Genomic DNA, 12,215 nt, shown 5'->3' with positions numbered 1-12,215 from the left:
CACCTCTTGAAGGGAGAAGTGTTAAAGAATGTGTGGATATGTTTTTTCAATTATCAGTTACCTACATATATTTAAAAGCACATATTAAAATAATGTACTAATTGAGATTATATTGCCTTTTCCACTGTCACAGCCCAAAGCTGTTGAACTTCCCACAAATCTTTGACATTAATGATTTTGTCAGCACTATACAGTGTCTGTCACCTGACACAGCTTTTCAGAGTATGTCCTCTGCCCTGCTAACTGAGTAGAAATTTTATCCGAAGCTACAAGTACTCATTGCCCAGTCATTAGGTTCTTTCTTTCATGCCTTCTTTCTGTGTGCATTTGCTATCTCCACAATAGAACCTGACTTGCTTTTGAAAGCAAGCATTAAAGGGCTTATTAACGACAACATTCCATATCTGTGTCTTAACCAGGAATGACTAAATCTTAGTTAACTTTCTTTGTCTCTGCAATGGACTGAATGTTTGTGCACCCCTACCCCCAATTTGTATGTTGAAATTCCAATCCCCAATGTGATAGTATTAGGAAGTTGGGCCCTTGGAAGGTGATTAGGTCATGAGGTGGGGTGCTCATGAATGGGATTAATGACCTTATAAGAAGAGACACCAGAAGGTAATCTGGTCTCTTATGCCACATGAGGGCACACCAAAAAGATGGCCGTCTATGAACTAGGAAGTGGGTTCTCAGTTCCCACTCATTTCCCAGACACCAAATCTGCTGGTGCCTTGATCTTGGACTTCCCAGCTTCCAGGACTGTGAGATATAAATGTCTGTTTATAAGCCACCTAGTCTGTGGTATTCTGTGATAGCAGCGTGGATAGATTAAGACAGCCTCTTTTTTTTTTCTTTCCTTCCTTTTTCTTTCTTTTTTTTTTTTCCCCTTTTTGTAAACCAATTCTGTTAGGTGACCTCTCCTAAGCATTGAAAACCAGCATTGATTGAGGCCATTTCCGGTTAATGAGTCTTCCCCAAGCACCACTTTGTTGTTCAAATATAAGTCAGTCATTGAGAGTGTCCTCTAAAGCAAGCGATTTCACTGGGACTCAAATAATATAAGGCAATGGCCACCAGTTACATGGAGCAATATGTAGTAGACTTTTCACAGAATGGAACCATATATAGTAATGAGAGTGAATGAATTACAACCACACATAACCATACAGGTAAATCTCATAAATTAAATGTTGAGCAAAAGATGCCGAACACAAAAGGATATGTTCAATAGGATTCCATTTATATAAACTATAAAACCTGGTCAAACTAATCCATTGTGTTAGAAGACAAGCTAGGCATTACCCTTGATGGAGGGATGACTGGAAGAAAGCACAAAGGGCCTTCTGGGATCTGGTCATGTTCTGGTTCATCTGGATGCTGGTTGCATAGTATGTTCAGTTTGTGAAAATTCATGTATTCATCAAGATGTATATTTATGATTTGTGTGCTTCTTTGCATGTTATATTTCAATAAGACAGTTTCTATGAAAACACTCTAAGGTAACATCCTCTTTCTGAGGGAAAATATGGCTGTGTGGTACTCGGGCAAAAGAGAAACAGACTGAGGGAGACGATGCAATCTCTGCCTTCCTAGGGCTTTCAATCTGGCAGGGTGGGCAGATTGTAAATACGTGACTACATATGTTTCTATGGAATGATGTCCATGATCATTAATTTATTTAAAAAGAAATATAGGCAGGGCAAAGAGGGTTTAGAAAGAGGGATAGTGGTCTTAAGCTGAGACTTGAAGTTTGATAAGAAAGCTGGGGTGATGGGAAGGAGGTAGTGTTTCTAGGCAGAGGGAACTGCATGTACGAAGTCTCCAGGGACAGAAGGGGAACCAGGCTGAGTGAAGAAAAGTGGACAAGAACGGAACCATTCAGAATTTAGGGCCTACTTCTCTGTAAAAACCATAAAAAGCTCTAGAAAGTTGAGAGCAAGAATGACTGGATAGGATCTGCCTTTGAAAAGACCTCTCAGGAGGCAGGATGGGTGGAGAATAGATAAGACTAGGGGAGCTGTACAGGTGGCCAGAAGGGGACAGAAGAGAAGGTGTTTAGGAAGAAGAGTTGGCTAGGTATAGTAAGGGACCAATTGTCTGTGGGACAGAATGATCCCCTGGTTTCTGGTATGGACAGCTGGGAAGCTGGTACAGCCACATATCAGACAGGGAACCTTGGAGAAGGAGCCTTTGAAGACGTAATATCATGAGGTCAATGTTGAACAGTTTTTGTGTGAGATACCTGTGAAAATAAAGCAATTATAACAGCAGCTATCATGTATTTAAGACTGAATACATTTATGTATCTAGACAATGCTAAGCATCATTCTAAGAAATTTACTTGTATGATCTCATTGAATCTTCACAGCAACTTTAGGCATTATTCTAGTTTACAAAGGAGGCAACTGATTTGAACCCAGATCTGAGTTGAAATATAGATCTGATCATATTCTCTGTACTTTTTTTTTCTACTACTCATTCTTACAGTGGACTGCTATAACAGTTAGAATTAAGGTTGGTTATGTGGCACAAAAAGGCTATACTAATAGTTGCTTGACAAGAGAGATGCTTGTTTCTCTTTCACTGAAACATGTATAGGGCTGGTATGGCACTCCATATCAGAGACCTGGTCTCTTTCTATCTTGTTGCTTCAACATCTAAGGCAAGATACAGCTGCTCAAGCTCCACCCATCACACTTATACTTTCATTCCCACCAGCAGAGAGAAAAAAAAGGTCTTACTGTTCCACTTCCGTCTCCTTCTACTTGCTCTTAAACCCAGTGTCTTCTGGGATCTGTTCTCCCACTGGACTGTAAGCACCAAAAAATTGAAAATTGTCTGTTTGCCATTGATATGCTCCTGATATGGTGACTGACCCATTGTAAGTGCTCAATAACTAATTTTTAAATAATGTGAATATCAGGTTCCAAGCATTTCTGTGGCTTATATTATACTTCTGCCTTTGTCTCTTACTTCCTGCCTCTGCTCCCAGGCTCTGCCTTTGAAGTGCCACTGTCCTTCAAGATCTAGGTTTTTGTCACCTTTTTAAGAATGCATCTGTTATGAGTTGAATTGGACCCCACCCCCAAATTCATCTGTTCAAGTTCTAATTCTTAGTACCTAAGAATGACCATATTTAGGATTAGGGTCCTTGAAGATGTAATTAGTTAAGATGAGATAAACTGGAGTAGGATGGGCCCTAAGTTCAGTATGACTGATGTCCTCCCCAAAAGGGAAAATTTGAAGACAGATGCACACAGGAAGAACACCCTGTGAACATGAAGGCAGAAATTGAGGTGATGCTTCTAGAAGCCAAGGAACACCAAAGATTGCTAGTAAACCACCAAAAGCTAGGGAAGAGGCCTGGAACAGATTCTCCCTTACAACCTTCAAAAGGAGCTGACACTGCGGACATCTTGACCTCAGACTTCTGTCCTCCAGAACCGTGAGACAATAACTGTGAGGGAATATCAAAGTATCGCAGATTTGGTACTTTGTTAGGTTATGGCCACCCTAGGAAACTAACATAGCATCTCACACCAAGCAGCCGAGACTCTGGTCTCTGAGTTCCTGGGGGGCACTTTCTTCATACTCTCTGGAGCAAGTTGTGAAATTTGCTTTGGACGGGGCCTGTCTGTCCTAGTTCTGTATGTGAGTTCCTGAGGAAGAAGTGCTATGAGTAGTGACCCTTGCCTGATGTGCGGTAATTCACAGATACTTGTGAATTTGGCTGAGACACAAAACTGCCCCAAGTCCCAGGAGTTGGGCTATGTTTGAGGTATTAGTGTGATGTGGCCATGTGTTTCCTTCTTGAAAAATATAATTAACACCCTCCACTGCAAGAGAAGTAGAGCCTTTTTAGATGTTTTAAAACCAATCAGTAAAATCCAAGAAAACCAAGTGGTAGAGGGGGAGGGGTGTTGTTATTGTTTTGTTTGTTTGTTTGTTTGTTTGTTTGTTTTGGTGCTACTGCACCTTTCGAGAAAAGACTTATCTGCTTTGCAGATTGCTGTATTCAAACGACAGGAAACAGGGAACAGAACAAAGTTGGGGGAGCACACAAGTGGGCAGGAAGAGGATGGTAGTCTGAGGAGAATGTAGCATGACATTTCCTTCAAAAGCCCTGCTGGCATGAGAGTGGCCTCAGTTCTGAAATCACTGGGTCTCTTGTGTCCAGAAAGATGCTGGATAGTTTAATTAACTAGCAAACAAAGAAACAAACAAGCAAATAAAAGCGCAAGCCTCTGCTTTAGCTTTCCCTGAGGGAGCAGTGACTCCTGGTCATTTCTCTTTGTTAACCAAGGGGAAAAAGATATAATCCTACACATTCAGGCAGGGCCTGCCCTAAATCGGGCCTAGTGCTAGGGCTGAGGGAATACAAAGAAAATTCTCTCTAGCCTCAAAGGTCTTGCAATTTAGTGACAGACAGTACAAATTACTATAAGTAGAGTGCCAACATCCAAAATGGCCAGTGTGTTCAAAGTGAGCCCTGAAGAAGGAACCATTGTATGCAGACCACTGAGGATACTCCATACTCAGGTGGGTGCCCAAAACCTTGGCTGCTGTCCTCAAGGAATTTGCGCTACCCCAGGGCAGAAATATAGGGTGCCTATCCTGTTCCTGGGACCAGAGAAGAAATGAGCCCCTCCCAAGTCTCTGAAAGTTTCATTTTAAGCATGGATTTTGGGTGGTGGCTTAAATTTGACCTCATTTTATTTTATTTCTTTTTAGAAGTGCAGTGTTAAGGAAAGTTTCTGAAAGGGTTAAAGAAAGTGGCAGGTGAGGGTGAAGCCAGACCTCTGCGAGGAGGGAAGATTTGGAAAGTTTGGTGTGGAAGGGCTGTTGGTAGTAGTCTAACAGAGGAATTGGGATTGAGGAGCCCTGGAGGCTTTGGAGGGAGAGGGTTGGTAGGGGATATATATCTGAGGCCATCCAGCCTTGCTGCTGGGCACTGGACGGCCTGGGTTCTGGACTTTGGCCTGGGGAAATAAGAGGAAAGTGGGTCTGAGGGACATTGCAGCCAAACATGGGTTGATTTGGGGGATGACCTGGAGGTCCTCAGAGAAGGAAGAACTATGAAGAGCTGACAAGTGAGGCTGGAAGTGGGGGACACTGTGCGGGTAGGGGTGTCTGACTGGAAGTCTCAGTTAGCCGAGAGGGCAGGCTAAGCTGAGGATTCCAAAGTGTCACATGGGCCTCAGCCAAGGAGAGGCTGGGGTTGGAAGTGGAAAAGTGGGATGAGACTGGGACTAGTGTGCGGGAAATGATGCTCCTCCATTCTCCAGAGAGTTCCTTGATGTTAGACTGAGTGCCTTATCTAAGGGCTCCTGAGCATCCAGTCTGCTCAGAACAGCTGCCTTCTCTCTTTAGAAAATCATGAGGTAAAAGCAGTGTGTTGAAATAGGCAGAGCCAAGAGATGGTATGCCAACATGGCACCTCTAGACTTCCCTGATATGAATGAGATTTAAACTTCTTATTTAAGCCACTATTAGTTTATTTATGTGTGGTTGTTCATAAGCCACTATTAGTTTATTTATGTGTGGTAGTACAGTAAATTACCATGTTCTCCATCAAAAATAATAATGGAGAAATATGCTTATAAAGGTAGAACAATGTTCACAATATATTATGTGTAAAAAGCTACTTATAAAACACCTGTACGATATGAAAACAAAACAAAACAGATACATGCACAAAAAAAAGAAAGTTGAAAGAATATTCACCAGAATCTGGCCTCCCCCACTCCCGTGGCTTGCAGTTAATTTGCATAATAAAAAATTAAAATTTTTAAAATTAAAAGAATTTTTTAAGTTCATGCTCTACACTGACTTCACTTATTTAGTTACCAGGAAATTAACCAGGACCCCAGGCTCAGTGGCCTCACTGCACTGTTTCTCTGGGGAACATTTGTGGCTGAGACTCTTGAAATGGTCTCTTTGCCCCTACAGAGGGGGTGAATCATTGGGACCAAGGGGGAACACAATTCTGGAAACTTCTATTTCATATTTCCATGTGAAGGGAAAACTCTCCACAGATTTACACTAGAGTTTATAAATCGGTGGGCCTGGACATAACCGAGATGGTTTTGTTTAGCCTATACAATGCTTTATCAAGGTCATGAATGACTGAGCATTCACATAAAAATCCAAATTTCTGGCTCCTCTTTCAGAAAGTCAGGAGAGCCAGCAACCAGGAGTCCCAACGTAACAATGGCCTCTGGCAGAGCAGTGCCAGCCTCTTTAGATAGGACACTGTTCAGTTTGCACAGCCCCTGCCACCCTCTGGGGTAACCCCAAGACAGGCACTTTTGAACATCTGACCCAAACTGCTTCTTTATGTTGCCTGTGGTCTCTGCAGGCATTTCAGTGGGGTCCCTCGGTTTATACTCAGAATGGTTTCCCATCTGTAAAGATTTGGAGCATGTGTGGGGCAAAGAAAGTGTGATGGCTTTAAAACAGGCCTCTAAATTCTTTGACACTTCCTACAGAAGATGGAGTCTAATCCATCTCTTCTTGAATACAGGCTGACCTCAGTTACTCTCTTCTAACACACAGAATGTGGTGAGAGTGACAATGTGCGACTTTCAGAGGTAGATCATAAAAAAAAAGACAGCTTCTTAGTGGTCCCCTCTCTTTTAGGGATGCTTGCCCATGGAACCCAGCCACCATGCAGGGAAGTGTCCCAGGCCACATGCAGAGTGTAGGTGTTCCAGCTGACAACCCCAGCTGGAGTCCCAGCCAACAGCCAGCATCAACTGCCAAATCAGACAAGTGAGTGAAGGAGCCTCCAAACGATTCCAGCCCCAGCTTTTGAGCCACCCCAGCTGATGCCAAGTGGAGCATAGGTGAGTTGCCCCAAAGGAGGCCTGCTCAAGTTATAGATTCATGAACAAATTAAATGTTGTTGTTTTGAAACAAGAAGTTCCTTTTTGACATCTTTATTGAAATATAATTCACAGACCATAAAATTCACTCATTTCAAGTGTGTAACCCAATGGTTTTAGTATATTCATAGAATTGTATAACCATCATCACAATTTTAGAACATTTTCATCAATGCCCAAAAAGCCCCATACTCCCCTCTCTCCCCCCTTCACCCTCCAGCCTCTGGCAACAGCTAATCTTCTTTATGTATTTTCCTATTCTTGACATTTCGTACACATAAGATCATATAATATGTGGCCTTTTGTGTCTGGCTTCTTTTACTTAGCATATTCCATTGTATGAATAGACCACATTTTCACATCCATTCATCAGTTGATGGCATTTGGTTTCTATTCACTTTTGGCTCTTATGAATAATGCTGCTATGAATATTTGTGTACAAGTTTTTCTGTGGACATATGTTTTCTTATCTCTTAGGTAAATATATATACCTAAGAGTGATATACCTAAGAGTAAAGTTACTGGGGCATTTGGAAAATTCTTTACTTAACATTTTGATGTACTGTCAAACTGTTTTCCACAGTGGCTATATCATTTTATACTCCCATCAACAATGTACAGGGTTTCAATTTTTCCACATCCTCACCAACACTTGTTATTATCTGTGTTTTGATTAGAGCCATCCTAATGGGTGTGAAGTCATCTCTCACGGTGGTTCTGATTTGCATTTTCCTGATGGCTAATGATATTGAACATATTCTCTTGTACTTATTGGCCATTTATACATCTTCTTTGGAGAAATGTCTATTCAAATCCTTTACCCATTTTTTCAAATGAATAATTTAATTTGTCTTTTTATTATTGAGTCATAAGAGCTGTTTATATATTCTGGATATAAGTCCCCTAACAGATATATGATTTGCAAATATTTTCCCCCAGTCTGTGGGTTGTCTTTTCATTTTCTTAATAGTACTATTTGCAGCAAAAAAGTTTTTAATTTTGAAAAAGTCCAATTTATTTTTTCTTTGGTTGCTCATGCTTTTGGATTCATATCTAAGAAGACCATTGCCTAACCAAGATTTGTTCCTGTATTTTCTCCTAAAAGTGTAATCGTTTTAGTTCTTACATTTAAGTCATTGCTCTATTCTGAGTTAATTTCGGGATATGATGTGAGGTAGGGTCCAACTTCATCCTTTGCATGCAGATCCAGTTTCCCCAGCATAATTTGTTAAAGACTGTCTTTTCCCTATTAAATAGTCTTGGCACTCTTGTTGAAAGTCAGTTGACCGTCTACATGAGAGTTTATTTCTGAGCTTTCTATTTTATTGTATTTCATTGATCTATATGTCTGTCCTCATGCCAATATAAGCCATGTAGTTTAGGGGTGACTTTTGTGCACCCACTGTAACTAGAATAAGGAAGCAGCAGGGAAAGGAGAGTGGATAGAAGGAATTAAGTGAAAGATAGAGGAGAAAGGCTGAAGGAAAGAGAGAACTTCCTTGCTCCTTTATAAGTCTCCTTAAGCCTATTCTTGGATTGAATTTGTATAACCTAAAAATGCCAGCCTTGCACATGCATAAGCAGACATTTTCTGACCTCAGGGAACAAGCCACGAGGGTTGCTTATTTCTGGAGAACTGAAATCTAGTGGCATAACAGAACAACTAGGCTAACTTTGAAAGATTTCAGACTTGTCCTTCTTGGTTTCACCCTTTTAGCCTGAAGCCTTTGGTTAGGGACATTGTTAGAACGTGTATAGACCTTGCAAACTCAAAGAGTTGGGGATGGCAGTGGCAGAGGCAGAAGTTAAGCTTTGGGCCAATCACTCAGCCTCACCGTTGCCTCCAAAACGTGTTCAGAGTCATGTCCCCACCAGCTAGCTAGCAAGATTAACCTGTAGAAGAAAGCCAGGTAGATAAGGAATCATTGCAAACTCTTGAGATTTCTCTTCTAGAGTTGGACATCGGATGTGCCTGAAGACCAGAAACTGTTTACTTATGTTAAGTACCATACGGGCTCCAGTCAAAAGGAACTTCTGCTTCCAAAGTTTATATCCTTGGCATTCTCTCTCTCTTTCTCTCTCTCTCATTCTCTTTCGCTCCCTCCTTCCTTCTCTCTCTCACTCTTTTTCTCTCTTTCTTCTTCCTTCCTTCCTTCCTTCCTTCCTTCCTTCCTTCCTTCCTTCCTTCCTTCCTTCCTTCCTTCCTTCCTTCCTTCCTTCCTTCCTTCCTTCCTTCCTTCCTTCCTTCCTTCCTTCCTTCCTTCCTTCCTTCCCATCTTCTTCCTTTTTCTAGTAACCATTTTTCTCTTTCCACTGCCCCCTCACCTAGAGGTAACAACTATTCTGAATTAGGTATGTGTCACTCCTGTTCTTATTTTTATACTTTTACTATCAGAAGCCCATTAAGAGTATAACATAATATGCTACCTATTATGTAAGTGTCATATAAATGTGTCACATTATACACATTCTTCTGTAATTTGTCTTCTATTTTGGTCAGTATTGTGACATGCATTTGTCTTGGTCAGTGTAGCTGAGATCTCTTATCTTGTCAGTTGGTTATAAGCCAATTTATTTATCCACTTATCTGTTCAAACACCATCTCCCCAGAGAGGCCTTTGACTGTCCACTCATCTAATGCAAACCTTTTTCTTTCTTCTTCTTCCTCCTCTTCTTCCCTTTAATATAAACACACTAGGGAAAAATACCAGCTTTCAGAAATAAATCTGGCCCCTGCTAAATTCTGGCCTTAGTCTTCTTTCATAGTACGTATGACAGAGGGAAATTGTGTTTGGGTCAGCCAAGAAGCAGATGCCAAGATGGAATTAGACAAGAAGGCAAGTCATTGAAAGAGGAAGCAGAAAAGGTAAGAAGGGCCTTCAGATCTTGATTAGGCCTGACACTTGTGGAAGAAGACAGGAAGGGAAGAGTGCATAGGAAGACAGACTGCATTGCTGTTTCAAGATAGGTTCAAGCCATGAGGAATCTTAAGCCAAAGTCTCCCATTGGACAATCCCCTCACGTCTTGCCAGAATGAGCTGGCCTCAGCACTGCTGCTGTACTCAGTCACTGGCTGGGAACAGCCCACATGAACATGGTGGTGGATCCAAAGGAGGAAGGCAGCTGAGGTCTTCCATGTTTTATATCCCCCAAGGCAGGTCTGAACAGTATGTTCTCATGGCTGGCACAACAGTTCTCTCCCCAGCAGCTTGGTTTTGGCTGTCTGCCTGCAGGTACTTAATGAGGACCTACCTATTCAGGTTGAGACCTGGCTGATCAATCCTTCCATTTGTCCAAACCAAAGAGCTCCAGGAAGGAAAGTGTTATGAAATGAATGTTTATTCCCTCCCCCACCCCCCACCCCCAAATTTCTTTTTTTCCCCTTTTTAAAAATTTTTTTTTCAATTACAGCTCCACCCCTCCTACCAGTCTCAGCGTGGCTTCTTCTGTATGTCCTTTACTGTTCAGCTAGACCTCAGGTGATTCTCAGTAATGGCTGTTTTGTAAGTTAGTTGTAATTTTGAGGTGATCATGAAGGGAGGCAAGCATAGCATTTACCTACTCAGTCATTTTGACTGGAAGCCACCCCCTTAATTTGACATGTTGAAATCTTAATCTTAGATGCGCTGGTATTTATTAGGAGGTAAGGTCTTTGGGAGGTGATTAGGTTATGAGAGTGGAGCCCTCATGAATGGGATTAGTGTCCTTATAAGGAGAGGCCAGAGAGCTAGTTATCTCCTTTCCCACCATGTGAGGATACAAGGAGAAGTTGGCAGGTTGCAACCCTGAAGAGAGTTCTGGCTAGAACTCAATCATGCTAGTACCCTGATCTTGGACTTCTAGCCTCAGTACTGTAAGAAAGAAACATCTGTTGTTTATAAGCCACTCAGTCAATGGTACATTATTAAGCAGCCCAAAATGACTAAAACAGGGGGTGAATTTGGTGTGAAGAGAGACAAACATTTCCCCAAATCCAAATCCCAAACTCTGAACCTGAGCTTCAGGAGAGGCCTTGTGGTGGAGGGGAAGAGGGGCTGCAAAACCTCTTGGGCCTTCTATTTTTGACAGAACCCTAATACCTTTTAGGAATGGGAAAAGAGTGACAAAGTAATAAATGTTTTAACGTGTCTTTGTTTCATCTTTCTCTGAGTAAGTAGTCATGAAAGGCATTGAAAAAAGTCTGAGATGAAAATTATATATATATTTCCCCCTCAACATATTCTTTTGAAAATTTTCAAACCTATAGAAAAGTTAAAAGAACAGTTTAATATACCCTTTACCTAGATTCACCAATTATTAGTATCTTACCATGCTTTTGTTATCTGTGTGCTCTGTTACTGGACCATTAAAACTTTTTAACTTTTTTATTTTTCAATTACACTTGACATATCATATTATATGTTTCAGGTGTACACATAGTGATTAGACATTTATACAATTTATGAAGTGATCACCCTGATAAATCTAGTACCTATCTGATACCATACGTAGTTATTACAATACTATTGACTATATTCCTTATGCTATACTTTACATCCCCATAACTATTTTGTAACTACAATGTGTACTTCTTAATCTTTTTCTATTTTTCACCCATCCCCCAACCACCCTCCCACCTGGTAACCATCAAAATGTTCTCTGTATCTATGAGTTTGTTTCTGCTTTGTTCTTTAGATTCCACATACAAGTAAAATTATATAACATTTGTTTTTCTCTGACTTAGTCCACTCAGCACAATACCCTCTAGGTCTATACTTGTTGCTACAGATGGCAAGATTTCATTCTTTTCTATGGCTGAATGATATTTCATTATATATATGTACCACCTCTTCTTTATCCATTCATCCATTGATGAACAGCCAGGTTGCCTCTATATCTTGGTTATTGTAAATAACACTGCAATGAACATATGGATTCACATATCCCTTCAAAGTAGTGTGTTTGGTTTCTTTGGATAAATACCCAGAGGTGGGATTACTGAGTCCCTCTTTGCCTCTTGTTATAGCCTTTGTTTTAAAGTCTATTTTGTCTGGTATAAGTATTGCTACCCCAGCTTTTTTTGTTTGTTTCCATTTCCATGAAATGTCTTTTTCCATACCTTCATTTTCAGACTGTGTGTGTCTTTTGATCTGAAGTAGGTCTCATAGACAGCATATGTCAGAGTTTTGTTTTCTTATCCATTCAGCCACCCTGTCTTTTGATCGAAGCGCTTTTACTGGACCAATTGAAAGTAAATTAGACGTCATGATAATTCATCCCTAAACACCCTAGCATACATTTCCTGAGAATAAGAACATTTTCCTACATAACCACAATGTCATTATCACTCCT

Source organism: Pteropus alecto, unplaced genomic scaffold, assembly GCF_000325575.1.
Source record: "Pteropus alecto unplaced genomic scaffold, ASM32557v1 scaffold28, whole genome shotgun sequence".
Taxonomy (NCBI): Eukaryota; Metazoa; Chordata; class Mammalia; order Chiroptera; family Pteropodidae; genus Pteropus; species Pteropus alecto.
The sequence above is the reverse complement of the archived record's forward strand: the minus strand, read 5'-3'. Positions refer to the sequence as shown.